At 41.2% G+C, this 23,782-nt stretch overlaps 1 protein-coding gene across 12 annotated transcripts in view; it reads right to left on the reverse strand.

Annotated features, from left to right (window-relative positions):
- Nucleotides 1-23,782, reverse strand: part of LDB2 (LIM domain binding 2) — a 441,581-nt gene that overhangs the window by 135,803 nt on the left and 281,996 nt on the right. The gene's annotated exons all lie outside the window — the stretch shown is intronic.

A 23,782-nucleotide genomic window follows, 5' to 3' on the forward strand; every position in this document is an offset into this window, starting at 1 on the left:
GGGGGGGGGGGGTTTGACACAGAGATCCTGGTGTCAGAAAACCTACCACTTAGAAAAGCAGTGCAGCACTGGAGCGTTTGCCAGCCGGAGCCATGGTCTGGCTGCTGGCCTGGCTCTGAGTGGCTGGCTCAGCACTGCTGCTGCCTTGGGAGGCCTTCAGGATCCTAGCTAAAGCTGCTGGGGCCAGCATGGGTACAGGCTCCAACCTCCCATACCCCACCTGGGTCCTTTTGCTTGAGTTCACACAGGGGCATACCTGGGAACAAATAGCAGCAGCACACATTTGTGCCGCTGCTATTTGTACCATGGGAAATGTGCATCCCTTGAGTGCAAATAACTCTTTCTATAACCTCTATATCATGAATCTTTATGTGTGGTATAATTTTCAGTGATAAAAGTGGCATGATACCAGGTTCAAGTGGACTGTAGGTCTACCACTGACTCATACTCAGTCTTATTCTAATTTGCAGTTCAACAAACACCTGTAACATACATACATTTTGCAGCATTTCACTGAATTTGCAAGTGCAAAACACAAAAAAATTGGTGAATTCAATTAAATTGAAACTCCTTATGCTTGTTATGGTCCTAACCATCATTTAGATCTATCTGAATGAAAAAGCAGCTAGGCATCTTTTAATGTAGTTATTGCCAGTAAAATGAACCTGTAAAAATGACACTGTATGCATCCATATTTGGAATCCTCCTTTGGCTTTCAAATCATAATATTATGGTTTACAGGCCAGATGATTAATATTCTAAAAGCCAGCACTGAAAATTCAATATGGAATGTGCAAAAAAATCTGTGGCACCTTGTACAATATCATTGGGAAGAATCTACAATAAATTGTCAGTTAAATTATGGTCTGTCTACAAACCTAGAACTATGGTATGCCTTTATGTAAAATCTAGCTCCCACTCTTCCAAGGACACAGTTATTGGAATAAAATGCAATATTGCTGATCCAATTTTTTAGAAAGTAGGATTCTAAGACATACAAGGGGTATTAAATGTAGCATTCTTATTTGGCTAATTATTTACTTTTATTATATAAATGCTCAAAATATAGCAAAAGAAATATGTCCCAACAGGTCTTAGCACACTACATTGGTGCCTAAATATTTTTGTGTGTTTTAAAAAATGTTATACTGATTCTAAAATTTATATCAGAGTTTTTATGATCAAATATTTTCCCCATTGCTCACAACTTGAGAGAAGGTACTGCAAAATTTGAATCAGTTCAATTACAGGGCAAGGAAGAGAAAGGATCAAGTATGTAAGTGCCTCAGGGTGCTACCTAGTATAGATGCCATAAAAGACAAATTAAAAAGTGTTGCTTTGTCCTGTATATTTAAAAAATATTTATCCTATCTAGTACTGTAACATGAATGGTATTAAAGCACTAAGGATATTGACCAGTCTGCAAGCTGCAAAAAATTGAGAGTAGTATAATACATCTACAAGGAGATTTTAGTTCCTCAACCTCTACCTCTCATGAAAAAAGTGATTTCTATTCAGCTAAACTTATACAATACTAGCAGTCTGACAGATAAGGAACAGAAATTCCTAATGCTCTGTTCTGGATGAGGACAGGTAAATCTAGTGTTTCTTTTTCCTGCTCGTGTGAACTACTTTAATAAATATGAAAAGTATGATTAGAAAACCTGGGAAGGAGTCAGTCTTTGTTTTGCAACTCTATGTATGTACAAAATGATTTTTGCATTTATGAGAATTTATTCAAGGGCAACATTTCATTTTGCTACAGAAATAAAAGAAAAAAAAATTAATGTATAGTTAAGCAAAGCAATTTAGATGAAATAAGGATATTTCCAGACCTTTGTCATATTCATGTCAAGGTTTGTACATTTAAAAAAAAAATGGACTTGCACTCTTATTTTAGAAAGCACTTTATCCAAGTGCTTCCAAGCCAAGATTTCTGAGAATCAGCACAGCCAGAAATAGAAAGAAAAAATTCTTGCCTACTTCACATCCATTTGGAATTAGGAAGTACTAAAAATCACGTGAGAAAGCTCAGTTCCTAAAGATCTTGAGCTATACTTTCTTGATGCTCTTGGTCTTTTAAAAGAACTGAGAAGAGAGTTAGTTCTTAAAAGTAGTCTATTCTACTTGCAATTTAAATACAGTACAGCTATATTAAAAGCCTGAGATGTGGATAGGAACTTCCAATGAATGTATGAAATGGTTTAAAATAAGTTTTCTACAGAAGCTTTCTAATGGAACAGTTAATATCAACCAATGCAATGCCATGAACGTTTCTATGAAGACATATTTATTTAGGGGGTGATTTGCCTCAATTCCAATATACTTGTAACAGTTAAGACTGCATTACCTTCTCTCCAGTTTAAGATTGAGGTCCCTACTACATGTTCAAATTAAAGCTGGATAGAAACCAACTATAGAGTTGTCACAAATTTTCAAGCACTAACTTTATAGCTGGTTCAGACTTTTTATAGCTGGATGACCATTTTTATTATGTGATAATTACTTTGCATATGTGCCTGGTATAAATTTATTGCATAATTAATTGTTAATTTTGAAATAATCACTTTGCCGTTATGGCCTATCTTACTTTGCATGTGTGGTCAGTCCAAATTTATTGTGCAATTGGCCAGTTAATTGCTGAATACATATAATGTGTAGCAGGGGTTTGAATGATGTGCTTCCCAGACTGATTTTAGTACACAACAAAAATCAGCTTTAAACTCAGAAAGAAGGGGGAGGACCAGGGGAGCTTGTTACCTTGAGCAGTTAAATCTCACATATTCCTAAGAGTGAAACAGTAGTAATCCTATATCTGTCTGCAGTATGTTCAATACTTCTGAAACAACCAAATGTTGTGTTGCCATGGTCTTCATTGTTTGTGCACGAATCAGTATTTTTTCTTTTATTTATGGAACAAGTAAGCATTTAACAAGGTGTATACATATTTTTTCTTTATACACATGCACAGGGACAACGTGAGCCTTTCCAACAGACCTGTCTATATTGGTGCCTCATAATGCCTAAGATCTACATGAGATAAAGTATAAATCTGCATCTCTTTTGCTTGTTGGAACTACTGGCAAGTGACTTTTTTTTGCCTATGTGGCAATCTCTGAGGAAGTTCCCTGTTCTGTATGGGTGAAGCTGAGTTGATTCTTCTCCTTCTGTTATTTTCATCTGTTTCACCCATCCACAAATAAATCGACCTACATTTTCCTCAGTTCCTATTCTCCCCTATTCATCTTGCTCCACAGTGATGATCCCTTCTTAAAATAAGAACACCCAATCCCTGAAGATGACACTTTTGTAACACACTATTCTGTACATGTTACATATCTCATAAGTAATTGTGCTCCTGGTGCCATAAATAACAACATGTACATCTAAAATAGCCTATTCCTGGGAAAAGTGTTCCTAAACATCTCAGGAATGGTAGTACGGCAGTGAGAAACCCCCACAGAGCTCAGAAATGCTAGGGATGAACCCCAGTGTTCCCAAGGGGGAGAGTAGGGCCATCCATGTCCCAGGAAACTTACCTCCTGGGCAGGCTAAGGTGGAGTGAGAGTCACATGAGCCAGCATTTTGCCAATTCTTCAAGTGGTTGCTTCCTGGGCAGGGCGGTGGCTGTCTGATTGTGTCAGCTAGAGTCGCCACCGTGTATGATTTAAAAACCCCACCAGAAGCCAGCTAGGGGAGGAGAAGCCAGCGGGGAGCACGCCAGCTGCATGGAGACCCAGCGTGCTGGCAACAGCAGCTCTGGAGACACTGCTCCGTGGCAGAGGAGCGGGAACAGTGGCTGGCACCTGGCTGGGGGCGAACAGTTCCCAGCCCCGCAGCATTGAAGTATTAGGGCGGTGTTCCTCTTAGTGAGGAACACTCAACTTCTATGGCTTGGACCCTGAAGCCAGGGTCTGAAGCCCCAGGATTAGGTCAGCAGCCCGACAGCCAGCCAGATTGTTAGAGCCAACACTGGACCCATAGTTGTGGGATGGACGCCCCATTGGGGTGAAAGTCCGAAGACCTGAGCAGCTGGCGAGTGGACAGGATGATGGGGAGGCGGAGCCCCGAGGACCACTGTGGCACACTTGTGAGTACCCTGTCTTCAAGCCAAGAGGGGAAGAAACACCACTGAACCCCCTCCATCTTTACATGTTCCATCAAGTCTTGGCAGGAGAGTTGGGAGACCCCAGCCATGGGTCAGGACTATACTCAGTGCCGACTCGGGGAGTGACAGGTAGCCTTTCATAACTCTAGTAGTGAAGAGAGTTGGCACAAAATGATGAAATATTTTGTTTAAGGCATGAAGGGGCCAAGTCAAAGTGTTAGAGAGGATGAACAGATTTTTTAAGTATCTATTGTTCCATGAGGGAAGTATATACCAGAAAATAAAGCTTTCTTAAAAAATTGTACAATGAATGAAGGGATTTTGTCAAGGCTTCTCTTGGAGAGGTTGAACTCTATGGCTAAGTACAGACGCTCAAAAAGCCTGAGGCTAAATCGATTCAATCTTTGCAGCTTAGTCTAAACTGAGTAGATTGAACGGATAAGCAAGTAAACAGACATTCATTTTTGATACTGGAAATGCCCCATGTGCCTCCAGTGGCCCATGCTAGAAGCTGGAGTGTGCTAGAGCATGCCTCCCTGCTTGGGTGGAGCAGATAGCTTGAGCCGAAGTTAGCCTGCCCACTGAGAGGGGGATTTGTGGGGGAGGTGCAAAACATCCCGGGATTCTGGGGGGACTGTGAGTTAACTTGAATCTAGAAGGGATTTGGGACAGAAGTTAAGTAAACCAATTTAACCTAAATCTGTTAAGTTTGATACTACATCCATCCAGGTTTACCTTAAACTGGTTTCAGACATTTTGAAAGCAGTTTATGTGCACTGAATTTCTGTTGTGTTATAGATTTGAGCCAATTTATGAACATTTATACTGGTTTATGTGTAATTTCTGTTCCTAGCCTAAAATGGAATTACAAGCTGCTGATGCTACCTAAAGCATTACTTTATTATAATCTTTTCTTGAAGATCATGAAAATCAATTCCAAAGCATCTCCTGTGTTCTCCATGTTGTCCTATGGTGCATAGAAAAATGGATTAATTCATCAAATAGCTGTTAATTGTTTTCAGTGATGTTGCAAATGGGATGCTTATAATTTGGCAAAATGAAAGAGGATGACATGTTCATTCTCACAATTAGGCATGATTTTTTTTTTATCAGTGCAACTATCCCAGTAAGAAATACAACCTTGTAGCTTACAAGGGTATAGTGTATTCTCTTTTGCCTGTAGGAATATGTTACACTCCTAACAACTGCATTGTCACTAAGGGATATATTGGTATTGTTAAGGAGACAGTAATCCTGGGTGGACACAAATTCTATCATTATACTTGGTAAACATGACTTATTCTGATTTCAGCAAACAATTTTCTGTCATATGATAAAAATTAAATAAGAAATATAACTTAAATATTTTAGCAGGGTATATGGTTGAACAATTATACTCTATTTTCTTCTCTTCTCAAACTTGGATACACCCACTAAGGCTGATAGATTTGATCAGAAAATTCATTTTTTCAGAAATTTAATCTCAGAGGCTGATTATTATTCTGAGATAGGAACATACATAATAAAAATAGGCACTTTCTTAGTCAGATGGTCGTAGGGCACACAATATAAAAGGCACATAGCTGAGCTGATGAACCTGCAAAATGTCTTGCTTTATTGCCAACTTGTAGGATACAATTACTTCATCAGAGTCAGTCCAGTATAACAGAGAAGAAAATTTGTCTTTTCTTTTCAATTCTTAAGCTGGAAATACAAAACTACATGAAGGAGTTGGAGAAATAATTGTAATAACAGAAATGAACCCAATGCTGAATCCTTACTCAGGCACAGCTCCCATTGATTTTAATTAAACTTCTGTCAGAGTAAGAACAGAGAGCTTTGATAGTTTCACACTAAATAAATCATTAAAAAAATTAAATATTGTCACAACAGAAATATAAAACATACTTAAAACATATAAGTAAATAGCAGCAGGGCGTGACACAAGGGAAGGGGAAAGTAAAGTCATGAACTTCAGGAAAGTTACAGTGCTTGTAATATAGACTCCACTGAAAAAATGTATTAGGTGTTGTTGAAAAGTTTGATTATGTCCCATTTTTCTCTTTTCAAATGATTCAAGGGATGGAGAGAGAATTTTCAAGTTAGGTAAATGCAACATTTCTCCCTTTAGCGACTCCTGACCACTTTCCCTTAATGAAGTCCTTACTTATTAAAAGCAACCTATGAACACAACCCTTCAAATCAACTTTTACTATCTTTAAAGGACTTGTCTTGAATAATGTTATAGATTGCTTCTTACTTGAAGTAATATGTAATGAGATAAATTTGGTTTGTTGTGTACAACTTTCTGGAATCTCTCTCTCCTCATGTATACCTCTTCATTATTTTTACATTCATGTGTTACCACATGGTTTTGTTTAATAAAATAAGAAAAATAATCTAACATTTTTCTCTAATTTTTAATAGGAAAACATGTATTCATGATGTTTTCTTAAATTTTTAACTCTTATTCAGGAGCATTTGGAGGCAAAGTTCTATTTCTGACTTCAGAGTCCAGGCCTTTATTTCTCTATGAGAAATAAGGTTAATTTAATGTCCAGTTGGTGGATCTCATCTCAAGCACCACAGTCTTGGAAGCTGGTTAGCTAGTTCTTATGCTTACTGGGCCAAATTTTACCTTTTACACATTTGGATAATACCTTACTCCTAAATTATCCTACTGAAGGCAGCAAGCCACAGCTACTCTACCACAAAGGTGACAGATTTTTACCCCTGTGCTTCTTTTAAGGGATGAACCTCTGGGGGTGAAGTTACTCACCTACAAAGAGATCTGATTCTTATACTAAATGACTGCACAGGCAAACAAATTATGTTGAGGTAAAAGGAAGTAGATGCTTACCACAGACTGTCTGTTTCACAATAACTGTTTTGTGTATTCACTTGGGGCAAATGGAAGCCAAACTGTAGTAACACAGCCTTGTTCCAGCTTGTCTAACTTTATCCCAACCATACAGTTGATGCAATAAAAAAAAAATCACTCCCAAAAATTGTTGCCTCTTCCTTAATTCCTAGATCATCATGGCTACAACATCACTCCAACACTACCAATATCCTTAGAGTACTTTACATGTCTTTAGGAGTGTAAATGAGCCTTGAAATGACATTTATGCCAAGTTTAAGGCCCCTTTGCAAGGGCTGTGTAAATCAAGTTTGGTAAAAATGAAAATCATACCCTTAAATGTTTACAGAATCTAGCTCATCCTTTGTAAACTCTAAAATGCCTACAATAATACTTGCGGTAGTGTTGTAGCTGTGATGGTCCAGAAAATGTGAGGGGCAAGGATTTTTTATGGGTGATATCTTTTATTCAACCAACTGTATAGCTGGGAGACACTTAGACAAGCCATTGAGTGCAAGGTATCCTTCTTCCAATAAATGAAAACTTGTAATTTGATTGACACAGCTAAGTAAAATGATTCATATTGGAGGGGATAAAATAAGCTATGTAGGACTGAGCCCCTCTCCTCACTCACAGGTTATTTACTAGGGCTGTGTGAAACAGCACCATTCCGCTTTGACTTCTGGTTTCGACATTTTGATGGAACGGTGTTTCGTTTTGAGTTTAGTTTAATTTAGAAAGCACTATTCCATTTTGTTTCATCGAAACAGTTTCAGTGTTTCAGCGCTGTTTTGATGCTTCACCCACAGGCTATAGTGGGGAAGCATGAAACTGGAGGAGCAGCTTCCTGTGATCGCAGGTGGATCAGGGACCCGCACCCCCAGGAGGAGTCTGGCAGAGCCCCACAGCCCTCCGAGGGGTGCAGGCGGGAGGCTGCTGCTGCCACCTGGGGCCAGCGCTGGGAGCTGAGTCCGGTGGAGGGAGACAAAGCACAGCCCCGGCGCTGCGCCCCACTTCCCCCCACCAGGCTGCAAGCCGCTGGGTGCTGAGCCCGATGGAGGGAGCCGGAGCACAGCCCCGATACTGTGCCCAGCCTCCCTCCACTGGGCTGTAAGCCACTGGACTCATCGCAGCACCAGAGTGCAGTGCCGGCTCTGCCAGCCCAGCTTGCAGCCCGGTGTGGGGAAGCGGAGCACAGCACTGGGGCTGTGTCCCACCTCTCTCCACCAGGCTCAGGTCCCAGTGGCTTGCAGCCCCATGCAACTCAGCCTGGTGTTGGGAGGTGGAGCCCAGTGCTGGCTCTGCCCACCTCCTGCTACCAGGCTGAGCCACATGGAGCTGCAGAGTTGCTTGGAGTACAACCCTGTCTCTCCCATGCCCCCCACCACCTGGCTGCTGCTTTGAAACCTGAAACGTTTAAAAACTTTTGAAATGTTTCAACTGCCCTCGTTTAGTTTCAAGGCCCTTTGTTTTGTTTCGATTTCACTGTTTCAAGTTTGAAACAACTTGAAACAGAGTCAAAATGAAACAGCTGTTGAAGCTTCTTACAGCCCTATTATTTACCACTACATACAAACTTGTATGAGCTAAACAAGGGGTCAGCAACTTATGGCTGAGGAGCCGGACACAGCCTGATCCAGCCTGTGAAAGTCCAATCTGGCATGGGGAATCACTGACACAGAGCTATGCCATGCCACCTATCCCTTCCACAGGATTCCCCTTTGTTGTGGAGTCTGCTTCCTTTGCTGACCGGGGTCAGGAACTTGCAGCAAGGAAAGCACAGATGGTGGAGCAGTGTGAATGCAGGCAGCTGGCTTCTGAGGGGTGGGTATAGAGACTTATGGCCTGCAACTGTGGCTGGGTCATACACTCCAGCCTGGATTGGCAAAAGGCTGCAGACCCCTGTTCTAAGCAAGCCAAAACCGATGCAAAGACAACTGACGAATAGAAATATAGGATACGATAGGGCTACCTGAGTTCAGTCTTCTGCTAATACAGGTAACCACATCCTATAAATCCATCCATAAGATGGTTGGGCTTCCTCTCCTAACTATTCGAGTAACATTGGAAGTTAGTTCCAGAACTTTATCCTTCTTTTAAGAAACCCCTCTCTAATTTCCAGACAAAATTTATTCATGGACATTTTATACCCATTGGTTCTTGTGCCAACATTGTCCTTTAGCTTAAATGGCTCTTCTTCCTCCATGGCATATAACCCCCAATTAATTTATAGATGATAATCTGATCACCTCTCAGCCTTTGCTTGGCTTAGCTAAAAAAAGCCAAGCTCTTTTAGTCTTCTCTTGTAAGACAGGCTTCACTATTCCCCTGATATTCTTATTAGCTCCTTTTCTAAGCCTGTTTCAGTTTGAATGCATCTTTCTTGAAAGCAGGGAAGAAGTTTTCTAGATGATGTCTTACCAGTGCGTTGTGTAAAGGCATTGTTTCCCTTTCTCTGCTGGAAATACCTCATCTAATACATATTAAGAAAATTGTCATTAAAGGCATTTTATTTCAGGGCAACCAATGAAACAAACATAGCTATTAACCAACAATGACCTATAACAACTATAAGGAAAAGGGCACATTGGCAAGAAGTTATATTTTTAATCTTATAATGACATGCCTTTGTAACAAATAAACATATTTGACATATACTTGTGTTTAAAACCCAGCTACCATTTTAACGTCTATTAACAATTTAGATAGCCATGCACTTTGATAATACACCGGGAATCCACAGAGAACGGTGGAGAAGATACTAGAATTTGTTACAGCTAAATGGGATTGAATGGTTGAAACACAGATCAAGAAGGAGTTGAATGATCTTTAACTATAAACATACACTCGATAGTTATGTGCACGTATGTACGTCTGTATCTGGAAAGACATTGGGAAGGACATTAGCATTATGCCAGGGGGAACTTCTCAGAATTGAATAAGGAAATCAGGACCTGGCTAAAAGAAAATCAGGCAACAGATAATGATATAAGCGCTTATTAGTGTCAACAATATCTTTGTTGGTTTGCGATTATATTAACTGACCTCCTTACTGCTGCAAGAAATCCCCAAAAAGACATTAGCAATGTTGTTTCCAGAGCTATGAAACATGGGCCCTCAGGCAACTGAAAGTTAGCAGGCAACATGGCAGTGTACAACAACGCAGCAAAGCTGATCTCTACTTGCCATGTTGGCTCCCCAAAGAATACCATGTCACACTCAAGGTTCTACTTTTATCTTCAAGCCATTTAATGATGTGGATGCAAGATACATAGAAGATGCTTGATATTCCAGAGAGAAGACCACTGCTGACAACTCTGGTCTTTTGCTACAATAGAATTACCTATGACAAATATAAAAGTTTATTTCTGCAGAACTCAGCAGCTAGTTTAAGACCATGGAGACAACTCCTGCAGGATCTAAGAGCCACCACAACCTCATTACTTTCTGATTCCATTCTTCAGCCTTATACTTGCTAATATAAATGTATACTAAGGTAGGCAGATAATTAAAAAAAGTCTTTAAAAGTAAATACTACTTGTGATGGCAACAGAGTTCGTGTATGACCATCATATTTAATTTCTGCAAAACACTAAAAAGGGCAAGAACACCCACTACATCATAGAATCATAGAAATTAGGGTTGCCCTCAGGAGGTCATCTAATTCAACACCCTGCTCAAAGCAGGATAGTCCCCAACTAGATCATCCCAGCCAGGACTTTATTGAGCTGGGCCTTAAAAACTTCCATGGATGGAGATTCCATCACCTCTCTACATAACCTGTTTCAGTGTTTCACCACCCTCCTAGTGAGAAGATGTTTCCTAATATCTAACCTCAACTTCCCTTGCTGCAACTTAAGACCATTGCTCCTCGTTCCGTCATCTGTCACTACTGTGAACAGTCTGGCTGCATCCTTTTTAGAACCACACTTCAGATAGTTAAATACTGTTATCAAATCCCCCTTAGTCTTCTCTTCTGCAGACTAAATAACCCAATTCCCTCAGCCTCTTCTCATAAGTCATGTGTCCCAGCCTCCTCAACATTTTTGTTGCCCTCTGCTAGACTCTCTCCAACTTGTCCACATCCTTTCTGTAGTGGGGGCCCCAAAACTGGACACAGTACTCCAAGTGTGGCCTTACCAGTGCAAAATAGAGGGGGATAATTACTTCCCTCTATCTGCTGGCAATGCTTCTACTAATGCAGTCCAGTATGCTGTTAGCCCTCTTGGCAACGAGGGCACACTGCTGACAAATATCCATTTTACTGTCCACTGTAACCTGCAGGTCCTTTTCTGCAGAACTCCTGCTTAGTCAGTTGGTCCCAAGGCTGTAGCGGTGCATGGGATTGTTCCATCCTATACATAGGACTTTGCACTTGTTCTTGTTGAACCTCATGAGATTACTTTTGGCCCAATCCTCCACTTTGTCTAGGTCACTCTGAATCCTAGTCTTACTCTCCAGCATATCTACTACTCCCCCCAGCTTGCTATCATCTGCAAACTTGCCCAGGGTGCACTCCATCTACCTTCCAGATCGTTAATGAAGATATTGAACAAAAGTGGCCCTAGGACTAACCCCTGGGGCACTCCACATGATACTGGCTGCCAATTAGACCTCAAGCCCTTGATCACTAGTTGTTGAGCTCAGTGATCCAGCCAGTTTTCTACCCACCTTACAGTCCATTTATCCAACCCATACTTCCTTAGCTTGCTTGCAAGAATGCGGTGGGAAACCATACCAAAAGCCTTGTTAAAGTCAAGGTAGATCACGTCCACTGCTTTCCCCACATCCACAGAGCCAGTCACCTCATCATAGAAGGCAATCAGATTGGTCAGGCATGACTTGTCCTTGATGAATCCATGCTGACTTTCTTCCTGATCACTTTCTTTTCCTCCAAGTGCTTTGAAATGAATTCCCTAAGGAATTCCTTGAGTAACATACATTATTTCAGTTATAGGTATTTTTCAAGTTATTCAAAGCCAAGTTACAGCATAATTCTATTTTACCCTTATCCAGTGAAATCAAGTGGCTATACAATATTACTCTTTTATGAACATTGTTGGACAAAATGACTAATGGTGGACACATCTGCGAATTCACTAATTTAAGAAAATGCTGAAACCCTATTCTCACATGAATCAATGCATCATTCATGTTAGCGGACTACATACAAAGTACATGGCATTATTAGCAATAAATGAGAGAGAATAGGATTAAAGACAGTAACAAAGAGTAAGCAAGCCTACCAAAATGATGACTGAGACCCATGAATCAAGAAATCAATCGCAAACAACAACAAATGCAAAAAATATTTTGTGGTCTGGGAAATTAACTTTAATTAAAGTTCTTTAATTAAAACATGGTGACCAGTTTGTGGACAAACGGTGCTCTTAGCCAGACTGTACCAAACAGATTTACTTTTTTCCTATATTTTCTGTGTCAGAAGCAAAAGCTGCAAACTACAGTAAGGCAGGCAGGCAAGCATTGTTCCTTTTGGTTACAGAACAAAAGAAAAGTAACAAGTAATCAAATGAAATCCCTTCCTCAATAATATTGACAGATCTGCTGTGGGTGTGCTTAAAATGCTTGTTCCAGCCATAGCGATAAGGAGAGTTAGCAGTCCTGCCCATTTGAAGTACAGGGATTATCACTGGAATCTTTTCTCTTGCCTGGAATGGCTTTTTAATAGGGCAAGCAGACAGAACAAGCCTAAGTATCAGATGAGAAAAGCACATACCAAGACAGAAGTCTGCTCTCTTCCTCTCCATGACTATATGGGAGATTCTTATCCAGGTGCTCCAGGCATTTGGAATGGTAGAAGAATTCAGCCAGAGCCTCTTAATGGAATCACCCCCTGCTCAAAACTATGAGCCAGACTAATGTGAGCCAAGTTCTTGGTCTTGCAGCTTCACTGGAGGTCCACTAATGTGGAAATACCTGCAGCAGCCAAACCAGTACTAACATTCAAGGGCTACCTCTCAGTTTCAGCAGCAGACGTGGAAGAAACACATGATCTTATATTATATTTAAAATTTAATCTACAAGGCAAACTTCTGTTCTCAGTTATATAATTTTAAGTCCATGTTAATTCTTCTGGCTTCACTGAGAACTTATCACATTGACATTAATAGAGTTATCTCAGGTTTCTACTGGTGCAGTGTGATGTCAGAATTTTGCTCACCAAGTCTGACTTATGAAAATACATATTATTTCTACCTTTTTTCTATATAATTATTTTAATAACATGGTCTTGGTTTGCAATGGAGTGGGAAATACTCATATTTCAATACACTCAGATATCATCTTGGAATATATAATAAAAACCAAAACAATGTTATAAATAGTTATTACTGTATGAAGTTATATCACTTTATTTTCAAAAAATATTCAAAAAAGAATATTTCAAACATCTTAGCCTACAAATCTCAATCATTAAACAAACAAAAGTCTCAAAAATCTAATTATCTCCATGTAGCACAGAGGTGGGCAATTATTTTTGGGGGAGGACCACTTGATGAGGTTTGGTGAGCTTTTAAGGGTCACAAGGGTAGCCCCGCCCCTTGACTGTTGCCCCACCCCCAGGTCTCCATCTTGGAGCTGGAAGTCCTGCCCCTAACACCTGACCTTTGCCACTGGAAGTCCCTCCCCTTGCCCCCTTTTGAGAGGGGGGTTTCCATCCTAGAACCAGAAAAAAGCCAAATCATACATTAAAAGTCAAACACCTTTTATATTTTAATTGTATTACAAAAAATATTTTTTAATGATTTTTGTTTGTGTACTGTATATAGAAATGATTGCATAACCCAAAAATAAATTCTTGATGTTTGATCAACATAAACATCAGTTTTATTTAAATTATAATGGCATTCTCTAAATTAATACAGATAAGAATTAATAAGCTTAATTTGTGATGAAATAATTAAAAATATATACTGACCTGAATACAAAATTGCATGTTTTCAAGCCAACAAAGTTAAATCATGAAGCTGGGAGTATGCTATACTTTTATTTTCGAAATATTAAAGCCTATGAAAGTATTGATAAAGTAATATTGCACATCATGGGCTATATGCTGCTCTCAGTTACACCAGTTCAACCTAGAACTGACACTAAATATGGTTGAAAAATAGTATCACGTTTTACAAATATCTGCCTCACAAGCTTGTTGGCTGTATAATTTTGTCACCTAGCAAAATGATTCCTGGCATTAACTATATGATACTGGGATGTTGAATAGGGAAATAAAGGATCTTTCTTTTGATGCTACTAGGGAACCAGATAAAAAGTTGCAGTGATTTAACTTTTAAAATATTACTGCTACAAAACCAGGCCCTGATATTAGACAAGGGGCAGGAAATGTGTTACACTTCCACACTAGCATAAGAAAACGAACAGATTGTTGATTCTTATTAGTTTGATGCCTTTGCAACACTTCAAATGAAATTAAAAGTGGCAAGTTCAAAACCAATAGAAGGAGACACCTTTTCTCTCAGCACCACAGAGCTCATTGCTGACATGCATCACAGAAGCCAAGATCTTACTAAGATTCAAAGGAAGTAGATGTTTAAATGAATAACAAAGCTAGACAGTTAAAATAGTTCTAGTTAACATAAATTTTTGGAGAAAATTTAAACCATGTAAACAAGTCTGCAATTGAAGGAAAAAGGGTGAGACCTGTCAGGAGCACATTATTCTATGTTCATCTACTGCTAGGTTTTTGCACCTTTCTGTGGGGCATCTGTTTCTGATCCTGATTAGGAGGCAGGCCATTCCCTGATCCAGTACAGAAAGTCTTTTATTCAGTTTAGAAAATCAACCACAGCAAAATCTTCATCTGCTCATATGACCCACAACCAAGTCACAAAATGAGGGAATAAAATGAATGCCAACTCTTTATCTGTATAAGAATGAAAAGTTAAATAAATTAGTAATGAAACTTTCAACATTGGATCATCCTGTCAAAAAATTGCACATAGATCTGTTCTTTTCCATGTAGACTGAGGGTTTGTCTACCCTGCACAGTGCAGAGGTACCAGAGCAATACATGCATAATTTTGTGGAGATCTGTCTACGCTACCTTACCATGCTTAAAATTTACCCTTAGAAACACAGTAAATTACTCTGGGTAAGGTCAGTGCTAATGGAGCTCTATTGATTCATGTGCTAACTCTAAATTAGCTAGCTTGGGTATCCCTTCACAGCACTGCTGTAGTGTAAATGTATCTAAACAATGTGAGTACTTCCTATAAGGCACATTTCCATACAGCCTTGACCTTACAGAGAGGTCTTCATGGGTCATGACCCTGTGACAACTGCCCTGAAAAGAGAGGAAGAGCAAACTGGAATGAAACTCTTGGGTTATTGAATGCAGTCTCCTACTATTGCAGGCATCACATCATATAATCTTTCATAAACTTATGAGCTCCAATTTCAATGTAGGTAGATTTCTGCCTGACTCCTGTGGCTGGATGTTTGTTCAGAAGCATAATGCTCTAACAGTAGTGTCTATACATGATGCTATGCTGCCGTAGCAACATGCTATAGCGACGTAGCGTCAGTGGGCACAAACTGTGATGCTGCAGCTATGTCACCGTAGCAACATGCTCCCTCATTATAGCATGTTGCTTTGGCAATGTAGGGGATAAAAATAACCATATGGACTATGTTACTGAGCCGTCATTTAGTACTTCCTTTTGGAACAAAGGCATCATAGGGACATGTGTAGCTGCACCCACTGGAAATCTAAGTTTATTTGTGGCCAGTTTAAATGCGTTGGTTCTTGAGCCTGCGTTCTCCTTTAGTTTATGTGGCTCTTCTCCTTCCCTGGTGTTTAATCCCCCAACTAATGTGGCCTGGAGATAGTATAAGAAAATTCATCCATAATCTTTAGCCAAGATGAAGATATATTTCCTTTAAAAAGCAAGTGGAAAAAGTTACATGCATCACGACTGGATGTTGATAGAAACCAGATTTTTATTTAATACACTAGAGAATTTAAATATTTAAATAACAGTACTTAACATTCTGCTTTTCATCTGCAAAGTGCTTCACAAACATTTACTAACCTAGTTTTGTTTGAGATATTATAATACCTCTTGGCGCTGCCAGTCTCAGGGAAGATCCGATGAAAGTTGGGATAATAGATTTGCTGAGTTTTTGGAGAGCTTTCTAAGTTTTGTATGCATAGATTAAAGTAGTCTGCTTCTTCAGCACGCCTCCCTTTCCCTTTTGTGCTTTCTACTTTGCAAACATATCACCCCCTCTGCTTCTCATTCTACAAAGTTGCAACATGGCAATAACTCATGTTTATGAATGTTCTTCCTGTACAAATTGTTTGGGAATTGTTATTCAGCCTTTTGAGCAATTTACGTGCAAGTCTGCAGTAAATGCCACTGGATTATTGATACAAGCCATAATAAGAACAGCATAAAATTCAAATGCAACTTTATGGAATGCCAGTTGCCCTAGGTAAGACATTGTACACTTCAAGGCAAGATGAACATGTCAGATTATCTTACTCTAGTGTATCAATCCAATTTTAGCTCACTGGTGATGAACAAGTTTATAAAAGCTTTGGGGTCAAGTAAGGGAGAGGTTGGCTAGTCCACAAAAAGGCAGTTTTTCTCAAAAGGAATGAAAGTGTAAGGCTCATGGGCAACTGGGCAAATGAAACAAACCTCAATATATCTTTGTAAAGCTGAAGTTAAGACTTCAGACACAGAGTAATTCTGTGTATTTCACGTTTCAAGAGAGTTAGAAGTTAAGGGTTTAAAAAAGTTAGAAATGTAGGGTACTTAATAAGTCTTTACCTACCACAACACTCAAATGCACAATCAACACAACCTTAACTTGGGCCCAGTAGAGGCAACAGAAACGAAAAGTCCTATTTGAGGAGCAAAACTAACAACATTCCATTGCGTTAAACAGCGCAGGAATTGCTCAGGAAAACAGCAATGCTACAGTAGGAAAGTATTCTGTGGATTTATGCTCCAAAGTAGTAGTTTTATACTTTCTATTGCATGGGGGCTACAACTTTAACATTAAAAATGTATGTGTGCTCTGTTTCACTTTCAGTAATTAGAATTTCAAAATCAGAAGCATTCAATATTGTTTATTAAACTATTTTTTACCCTTACATTACTTAAAGCCATTTTCAAAATACAAAGATTGAGTATATAAATGCATAGTTAAGTCATACACCATGACAGAAAAGGACTATCGTTCAATTTCTACACTCAATATATGGTGAAAATTACAGCCATCCATACTCATAACTTGTAATTCCATTACACTTGTTATTTAGCAATTAAAAAAAATTAAATCACCCTTGCCAACTCTGCAGCCCCAGAGACTGACACAAGAAGCAAAGGGGAGTTCCCACTTTTATAAAGAAAATCATCAGGGTTAGGTTCACAAGGCAACAGGCCAAAGGGACGCAACAAGTAAAAAGTAAAGAAATATTAACAGTATGATCACATACACTCAGCACCTTAATTTCCACCCCCACCTCTGAATGTGTCCCGAAACAAGTGCTCAAACCGCATCCTGCAGCTGCACCCAAGTCTGAGTCCAGCTCCTTTACTCCACAGTCCTGGATGACCGAGCCAGTGAGATCTCCACTTCCACTGTGCACTCGTCTGTGTAGGGCTGACCAGGTTCTATACTGGGGTAGGTGAAATATGGACCGCAGGACAGATTTGGCTTGCGAACTGATTGTATCTGGCCTGCAAGTCATAGGATTAGGCCTGTAGGCCCTGGCTGCTACCAGAGCCAGAGGTTCCAGCTGTTGCAACGTGCCAGGCAGGTGGGGACATCCCAGCCCCACTGACAGCTTACACAAGCTCCCACCCTACATATCAGCAGTCTCAGGTACACGCTGGCATTAGCTGTGGACACTGCCTGAAGGTGACAGTTGGGAATCCAGGAGACTGCTTGGGACCACAGCTGACATACTGATGCAGCAGCATCACCTACAGAACCAGGAGGATGCCCTGATCCCCAGGAGGAAGCTGCCGCCTGCATCCACAGCTGATGCTGGCATCCATCTGTCACTGCTTCTGGCGCACAGGCTGGGAACTGGTGTAAGCTGTGGGGCTGTGCTGGATGTGAGGGATGGTTAGGGAAGGAGTGGAAAGGTGGGGGCAAAGAGGAAGTAGGAGGGAAGAGGGAGACAGAGAGAGGAGGCCCTGCCCATGATGAGTGGCAGCAGCTGGTGCTGGGCACCAGGCAAAAGCAGGACCTGGAAATAGGCACATGCAGTTCTTCTGGGGCCGCTCTGGCTGTAGCTGCTTATGCTGGGGCTGCCCTGTGGCTCCTCCCCACTAGTGCCACCCCATGCCATCTCAAGGCCACCCTGGGCCCATGGGGTGCAGCAATGGGGAGGAGCCACAGAGCAGCCCCGGCATGGGATCCAATCAGCCACAGCCAGAAGGAGCCCAGAAGCGGTGAGTGCACTTGCTGCCGGGTCCTGCTTTTGCCCAGCACCCAGCAGTGGTTGCTGCCACTCATCATGGGCAGGGCCACCTCTCTCTGTCTCTGTTTCCCCCTTCCCTCACTTCCTTTGCCTCTCGCTCCCCCCAACCATTGCACACTTCCAGCACCGCCCCACAGCTTACACCAGCTCCTGACCCGTGTTCCAGAAATGGTGCTGGGCAGGCACTGGCATCAGCAGCTGTGGACACTCGTGGTATGCAGGTGTCTGCCCGAGCACCTCCTTAAGGTACAAGAGCCAGCTGGAGGCTGAAGCTGCCACCGGCTTACCTGCCCCGCAGCCCCATCCTACATAGGGAGGTTTGGTGAGCTGTTGCAGGGGAGGGAGGGGGTGACCTGGCCCACAACAGCTCCCCCAAACTCCCTATGTGGCTCTTGGACCCAAATAATTGCCCATCCCTGTTCTATTTGTACACCACTCTCTCTTCCCCCTTACTCCAGCCTCAAGATTTTTCTTCCTTTTTCCCTTTCCCCCCAGCTCCTGGGGGTTTCTAGGAGTTGTCATCCAAATTAACAATCAGCACAGCTTTGCAGACTGCCCCCTGGTTCCACCTGCTGTTACACAGATTACATTCACATTGCAACATTTAAGGTTGGACATCTAGGAGCAGGAGTTGTTGGCTAGCTGGGCCATAAATCAAGTCAACAATGTTACCATAACACTCTTAATTGACATCTCCCACTTAGAGCGGTTCAAGTAACCCAAAAGAGAAAGTGCAGCAGAATTACCTAATATTTTCAGATCCATCAGAGGATACTATACTGTTGCAACTCTCTTAAGGCATAATTAAGGTTTTGGTTTTCATGTTAGGCTAACTTTGTTGTACATATACAAACAACTCAGAAGTTTTGCAAGAATTTTCCTATTTCTGGAAGGAAGCATATATTTAGAACAACATCTGCTTGCAACTTTCACTAAACTTGGATTATACTTTGTTGCATAGGTAGATGTTTCAGTAAATTCTAACATTTTCATAGGTTTGCCTGAACCAGTGGAGGTCTCACAAAGTGTGTTTTCTAGTTTTATAGAAGTACTCTAAGTTCCGCAAGAAACAGTAACCTTTCCCTTTGGGGTGACCTGGCCCACAACAGCTCAGCTAGGAAGATATAGTCAATATGAAGCACTTGACCAGGCTCCCAATTTAAGACGGGCCCAATTTTACCCAGAACTAGCTTCTTGAAGAAGAAACCAGTCAGACCATTGTATCTTTCCTGTTAAACCTTGATTGGCTTCTATTTTTTCCTAGTCAAAAAACCACTGTTTTAAAATTATGTATTTCTGTTGGGTCTATCAGAACAACATAATTCAAAGGTAAATTTGACCCCATCCTGTTTCAGTTACTCTTAAGAACTGCAGTAGCTATACTATCACCAATACAAGGAGGATTCCTGCAATCCTCATGAACCGAACTTTTGGGGGGATGGTAATAAGAACATATCTATTAAATCAATGAGAGGAACTCTGTGCAAAATCTCTGGATTTCTTATTGTGGTCTTCTATGGTGTTTATCTAACATCCACTGAAGTCAATGGAAATAGTTACATGTCACTCTTTAGCCTTAGACTGTAAGCTTTCAGGGCAAAGACTGCCTATTTTTGAGTACTGTACTGAGGACAGTCAGTGCTAAACAAATAAGTATAAATATAACAGGATACTGGAAGTTAAAGTCATGGCCCCAGTTGTACCTTCCAAAGTACTGTGAGTTTAAGTCAGACTCTTAAAGTTGAATTAATAAAGGCTACATGTGGCTTGTGCCAATTAGCTTAAACTGAACTCATTAGATTTCAAACTGTACGAGCCATTCCTACCTAAACATCTAGCCTATACATTTCTTTCTTCTCTTTTTTTTTGGAAGGAACTTTCTTGTACCTAGTATCATCTGAAAGTAGGGCTAGAAAGAACCTCACAAGGTCATTTAGTGCAGCCCCTCTCTCATGGCAGGATCATCTCTAACTAAAACACCCCAGGCAAGTGTCTGTCTGCTCTGGAAAGATTTCCAGAGATGGAGATTCTACAACTTCACTAAGTAGCTTTTGCAATGTTTCACCATGGCCAGAGTTACAAAGCTCTAGCTTAGATTTCCTCTACTTGAGCTTGACTCCATTGTTCCTGGTCCTATAGCTTATTCTCTGTGGCAATAAGGTATCTCCTCCCGCTCTATAATCACCCTTCAGGTATTTAGAAATGTATTAAATCCTGCTTTGATCTTCTCTTCTTCAGACCAAAAAACCCTACCTCTGTCAGGCCTTCCTCATAAATCATGCTTCCCAGGCCTCTAATCATTTTTGTTGCTCTCTGCTAGACTCTTTACAATCTGTCCACATACTTCTTCAAGTGTGGAGTCCCAAACTGGACAAAGTATTCTAGGTGAGGCCTCATCAGTGCTGAACATAGTGGAAGAATCACTTCCCTTGCAACAGACATGCCTGTTAACACAACCCAGTATGCTGTTGGCTTTGTTGCTGTTTTTTTTGTTGTTTTTTTTTGTTTGTGTTTTTTTGGGGGGGTTGTTTGTTTTGTTTTACAAAAGCACACTGCTGGCTCATATTCAGCTTATAGTCTAAACCCCAGATCTAAGCCCTACCTGACCTCCTCCACCAGTTCTCAGGGGATAGCCAACGGCTCTGAAATTACTACAGCCAATTCCTTCAATACCTAGGGTGTACTCCATCCGGCCCTGATGACTTGAAAGCATCTAGCTTCTCTAAGGGATCCCTAGCCTGTTCTGCCACTGCCTAGAGTGTCTGACTCCTTCCCTGTCATTGCTGCCAGCTGTGCTTGTCATCTGGTAGCTGACCCTGTTTGTGAGGACTTTCTCAAGCTTGTTTCTCAGCTCAGAAAAGCTAAGATTATTTCAACCACTAGTATTAACTGGAGGCAGTAGTCAGTCAATTAGTTGGAGTCAGTAAGACAGCTTTTGCCAATGTTATCTTGTTCTTAAATAACTAATTATGAGTTGTACTAATACTTCTAAATTACTATGTGCATTGTCTTCATAAGCTCTTTGGTAAGTTTTTGGTAGACGATGGTTTGAATTAGTCTTAGGTTTAAGTAATTTATTTATTACATGGTGCAGTCCTTAATGATTTAAACTCATAAATTTAGCACCAAATTCTTACCCCAGAACAATATGACCAAACAATATTTAGAAACTATACCTGGATTTACCATCTAATGGTCATATCTGAACACCCCATAGTAAAAAGTACACCTTTCTCCTCCTTAAGTGACAAGCCTCCTACTTTCCACCTGAGGAAAAAGTGATTTTCAGGGATGAAAAAAATATATTTTTATTTTATTTACAGAATTAAATAGCTGGATAAAAAAGAAAGTGGAAGGAGTGGGCCCCAAGGATAATTAGATGCACATAGTTAGAGGCAGTCAGAGGAACAGACAGTGTTCTAGCAAACCAGACTGTTTGTTATAGGGCACAAGTCAAATTTTCATTTTATAGAAAAAGAAAAGTAGGGTTGGAAGTGACCTCTGGAGATCAGCTGATCTAAACCCCTGCTCAAGGCAGGATTGTCCTGACTAAACCATCCCACACAGGTGTCTATCTAATCTGCTCTTAAAAACTTACAAGGATGGGGATGCCACAGCCTCTCTGGGTAGCCCGTATAATGCTTACACCTATCCTCATAAAGAGAAAATTGGCCTTAATCTTCAACCAAAATTTCCTCTGCTGCAGTTTGAGGCTCCTGCTCTTAGTCCTATCTCCTACAGCCACAGAGAATAAGCTATTTCCATCATCTTTATAATCACCCTTCAGGTACTTGAAGACTCATCAAATCCTTCCTCAACCTTCTTTTCTCCAGACCAAGCAATCCTAGTTCTTCACCTTTTCCTTTTAAGTCTCATTTCTCAGGGCTCTAATAATTTTTGTGGCTCTCTGGCAGACTCTTTCTAATCTGTCTATATTTTTTTGTTAAGTAAGGGGCCCAAAATAGGACACAGTACTCTAGGGTAGACCTGAACAGAACAGGAAAATCAATTTTCTTGATTTGCAAGTGATACTTCTGTTAATCCAATCAAGTATGCCATCAGCCTTTCTTTTGCAACAAGAGAAGCTTGTTGACTCATATTCAGTTTATAGTCCATTACAGGTTTCCCTTGATTTTTGCTGTACATGCATTCCTGGAGGACGGCACATAAATTAAATTTGCATAAAGCGAACCCACTTTACAATGTAATAAATAGGGATAGGTTCCCATGGCGGTGAGGGAGTGAGGCAGGGACAAGGGAAGGTGCGGGGAGGGGTGCCGCTCCCAGGGGTGCACAAGGCAGCAAAGCAGAGGGAACAGAACGGCACTCACCACAGCCCCAGCTGTGGCAGCCCTGGGAGCAGCTGACGCCAGCTGCCTGCAGCCGCTGGGCTGCACTGTGGTCTGCCTGTCCCCACTCACCTCTGCTTCTGGGCTGCGCCGTGACCTGGTGCAGGCAGCTGGTGTCGGCTGCTCCCGGAGCCGCCGAAGCCGGGGCTGGGGTGAGTGGAGCCATGCCCCTTTCCCCTCCCCCCACAGACTTACCTGTTTGGGTGGGGGGGCATCTGTGCTGATAGCATTGGAGTTAATTTACCTCGCATATAACAAATATGGGTCTAAATATGCTCATCACATAAGAGCAAATTTGCATATAAAGAACCCATACACATTGAGGGAAACCTGTATAAGCCTCAGGTTCTTTTCTGCAGTATTGTAGCCTAGCTTATCCAGCCATCCCCCAGTTCGTATTTGTACATTCAATTGTTTCATTCTAAGTGATTTTTGACTATTTCTTCAGTTTATCAAGGTCATTCTGTTTCCTAACCCTACTCTACAATGTCTGCAAATTCACCCAACTTGGTGTTGACAAATCTGCTAAGTGTACTCTCAGTCCCATCCTCTAAATCATTAATGATTAATGAATTTTCTGTTGGTATAAGTCATTTGACATCTGTAATGAGACCCCTCCCCAGTTGCTAGAGGGAGCAGGTATCTAGGGTAGCCCTTTTATCTTCCAGATGCGCTTTTCCCTCTTGCCCTTTCCCCCTCCCCAACCCCTCTTCCATTGCTTTGCTAGCTGTCTTCCTCCCCCACCACACATGTGCACCCATTTTTAGCTGATGAAGGCTTTATCACAGCATGTCAGCAAGTGGAGAGGGCAGGAGGGAGAAGGACCATCAGGCACAGGGGCAGATGGTGCCACAGGACCCAGGGTGGAAGTACAAGGATCAGATGACCCATACTTACTATACATGAGCCCAGCCATGAGATTGGGACAGAAAGGAGAAGCTGCAGGAGTCCTGAAAGAAGGACGGCTCCCAGCAAGGAGAGAGAGGAGCAGA

This window comes from Gavialis gangeticus, unplaced genomic scaffold (genome assembly GCF_001723915.1).
Source record: "Gavialis gangeticus isolate Ggan-Ray unplaced genomic scaffold, GavGan_comp1, whole genome shotgun sequence".
Taxonomy (NCBI): domain Eukaryota; kingdom Metazoa; phylum Chordata; order Crocodylia; family Gavialidae; genus Gavialis; species Gavialis gangeticus.